Here is a 3,926-nt window from a genome sequence, read left to right on the forward strand (position 1 = left end):
TTTTGTTATTGCCAAGTTCGTACTTGTTAGTTTCTCTCTCATTTCCTGTGTTTGGATGATTTTTGTTTATCTATTTCCTGTGTTTGGGTGTTTTAGTGTTTACGTGACCTCGTCTCTCACTCCATTTGTCCATTATTTTACAAAATACTAACATAAGAACATAAGAAAAACATAAGAACAAAGGCAACTGCAGAAGGCCTATTGGCCCAAACGAGGCAGCTCCTATCTATAACCACCCAATCCTACTCATATACATGTCCAACCCGCGCTTGAAACAATCGAGGGACCCCACCTCCACCACCACGTTACGCGGTAATTGGTTCCACAAATCAACAACCCTGTTACCGAACCAGTGTCTTGTTACTAACGCTTCGATTAATAAATCCCAGTGTCCTATTGAAATTGAAATTGAAATAAGTTTATTGAGGTAAAATACACACAAAGGGATGAGGTAGCTCAAGCTATTCTCACCCCGTTCAGTACATCGTGTTAATACATACATATACACGCATCACAAACAATAAACATATTACTAAACATTCTGAGAGATAAACATCTACATTTCCTAGTGTCCTATTTGCCTTATTACTCCCGTATAATCTCTTGGTGTTCGGTCCACTAATTAAGATATGATGACATGACTATACCACCTTGAAGCACACTCGAGGTATCTTTTATGTATGGTCACTACAGGTTTAATATGTATGTTAGTTTCCCCGTTAGAGACATGAATTATAATGACAATTAATAATACAAGTCACAGGAGGGAACGCAGCGAGTGAGCTTTCTACTATAGAGGTGTGGTACTTATTTTCCTCGTTAACAAGCTTAGGTACACAGCACTATGCTGCTACCCTTTTCTATATTAGGAATTACAGATCAAGAAACGCGATGCGTATTAGTGACTTTAAGCTAGTATATACTAGCTAGTATATACTAGCTCTGGGGAAGGGGGGGGGGGTTGAAATAGCCTAAGGTACTCTATCCCTTTGAGATGTATTTCTTTCTTGTTTCAATAAACATATTTGAACTTGAACTTGAACTAGCTTTATCTGCAAATCCAACATTCTGTTTGTAACTCATTTTGTATGTAATGTACTTTTACCTGAAGGGAACTATCGGGAGAAAGCGCCAAGCCATACTTTTACCTGAATAAACATTATTATTAATATTATTCTAAGAGTTATGAGTTCGTTTGATATACCCATCTTACAGGATGGTTAGTCATATATAGAATCAGAAGAATGCATGGGATGTGTGTGTCGATCGACTGTACCATCCTGCACTAGTAAACTTTGGATGGGGTATGAGAATATCTTCCAGTATTAACAAAAATACTAGTGAATAAAAATAGCTATTAAGCTCCAAAGTAACTCGGGCCGTTCCGTCCAGTCATTCACTAATGGTGTCAAGTATCCTAGCTATTGTTGGCACGTGCTGCTATGGCTGTATAGTATGTACACATGTCGTTCGTGAGTGTGTGTGTGTACTCACCTAGTTGTGCTTGCGGGGGTTGAGCTCTGGCTCTTTGGTCCCGCCTCTCAACCGTCAATCAACAGGTGTACAGGTTCCTGAGCCTATTGGGCTCTATCATATCTACACTTGAAACTTTGTATGGAGTCAGCCTCCACCACATTGCTTCCTAATGCATTCCATTAAGAGTTTGTGTACTCACCTAGTTGTGCCTGCGTGGGTTGAGGTTGAGTTGCGGGTCTTTGGTTCTGCCTCTCAACTGTCAATCGACTGGTATACAAGTTCCCAAGTTTCTTGAGCTCTATATTATCTATATTTGAAATTGTGCATAGTCAGCCTCCACTGGCCTGGTCGACGACCGGGCCGCGGGGACGCTAAGCCCCGGAAGCACCCCACCTCAAGGTAACCACATCACTTCTTGTGCATTCCATTTGTTAACTACTCTAACCCTGAAAAAGTTTTTTTCTAATGTCTGTGTGGCTCATTTGGGTACTCGGCTTCCACTTGTCCCCCTTGTGCGAGTACCACCTGTGTTAAATAATCCGTCCTTATCTACCGTCAATTTCCAGGAGAATTTTGTATGTGGTGACCATGTCGCCCCAAGCTCTTCTGTCTTCCAGCATCATGAGGTACAATTAACACAGCCCTTCCTAGTAACTCATGCCTCTTAGTTCTGGGACTAGTCTAGTGGCATAACGCTGAACTCTCTCCAGCTTCATCTTATGCTTCACAATGTATGAACATGCTGGGGCTGCATACTCCAGGATTGGTCTTACATGTGTGGTACTAAGGTTCTGAATGATTCCTTACACGGGTTTCTGAAGGATGTTCTGATGTTAGCCAGCCTTGCATACACTGCTGATGATATTCTTTTGATGTGGGCTTCTTGAGACAGGTTTTGCCAGATATCAACTCCTAGATCTTTCTCTGTCCGTTTCATGAACGACTTCATCCCCCCATTCGGTATCCTGTGTCTGGCCTCCTGTTCCCTATGCCTAGTTTCATTACTTTACATTTACTTGGGTTGAACTTTAGTAGCTATTTGTTGGATCATTTCTTCAGTTTGTCTAGGTAATCTTGTAGCTTCATACTATCTTCCTCGGTCTTAATCCTCCTCATAATTTTTGCATCAGCAGCAAACACTGAGAGGAACGAGTCTATTCCCTCTGGGAGATCATTTACATATATCAGAAACAGGACTGGTCCAAGGACTGAACCCTGTGGGACTCCACCAGTGATGCCTCACCACTCCGAGACCTCACCCCTCACAGTGACTTGCTGTCTTCTGTTGCTTAGGTCCTCCCTTATCCAGTGGAGTACCTTCCCTTTCACTCCTCCCTGCATCTCCAGGTTGTGCACTAGTCTCCTAAGGGGTACTGTGTCAATTTTCCTACAGAAATGTTGGCAATGAATGTAGAACACGAACGAACATAATTATACTTAGTTAGATGCTCATTTAATAACAAAATGCTACTTAAAACATACTAAACGTGTAGACTTACCCAAATCTACTGCTTCTGACATCCTCAAGCCCGGTGACAGAAATCATCCCTGATGGCTTCCTGAGAAAAGACAATGAAATCCTTAACCAGCCAACTATGCCTTCTTAGGGACACCAAACTTTGGTATATAATAATTCTATAATTCATTGCATCAGGGGACAGGCAGCCTGCAGTGTATTCATATACACTAGGCTTACATTGAGGGCCTCCCTTCCCCTAGAGGTCGAATTACTGACCCCACAACAAGCTGACTAACTCCCGAGTACCTACTTACTGCTAGGTGAACAGACCCATTAGGTGATAGGAAATGGGCCCTATCACTCCTGTACCGCCTGGGATTCAAATTCAGAATTCCCAATTGCAAGTTGAGAACGACCCCAACTGTACTACCGAGACCCTTGGGAGTACACATTGATGGCATCTTTAAAAGTGGTTAGGAGACTGTTAACTCAGCCATTACCAATTCATGCTCTTTCCACTCACAGGAGCATGTGAAACATGCACCCTTAATGTTTGCCTTCAAGTTAGCTTATACACTATATAAATATGTATGCCCTGGGAGGGGAACCGGTCGGCCGAGCGGACAGCACACTGGACTTGTGATCCTGTGGTCCCGGGTTCGATCCCAGGCGCCGGCGAGAAACAATGGGCTGAGTTTCTTTCACCCTATGCCCCTGTTACCTAGCAGTAAAATAGGTACCTGGGTGTTAGTCAGCTGTGACGGGCTGCTTCCTGGGGGTGGAGGCCTAGTCGAGGACCGGGCTGCGGGGACACTAAAGCCCCGAAATCATCTCAAGATAACCTATATAACCTATAACCTGGTGTTGGAGTAAAATTAAAGTGGCAAAATGTTTTATATTGCCTTATGGGTTGTACTGTATAAAATATGTGCTAGTGACTGATAATTATCTGATCAATTTATATTTTATGGGTGTAATTAAAACTAACTGG

The sequence above is a fragment of the Procambarus clarkii genome, chromosome 56 (assembly GCF_040958095.1).
Source record: "Procambarus clarkii isolate CNS0578487 chromosome 56, FALCON_Pclarkii_2.0, whole genome shotgun sequence".
Lineage (NCBI taxonomy): Eukaryota > Metazoa > Arthropoda > Malacostraca > Decapoda > Cambaridae > Procambarus > Procambarus clarkii.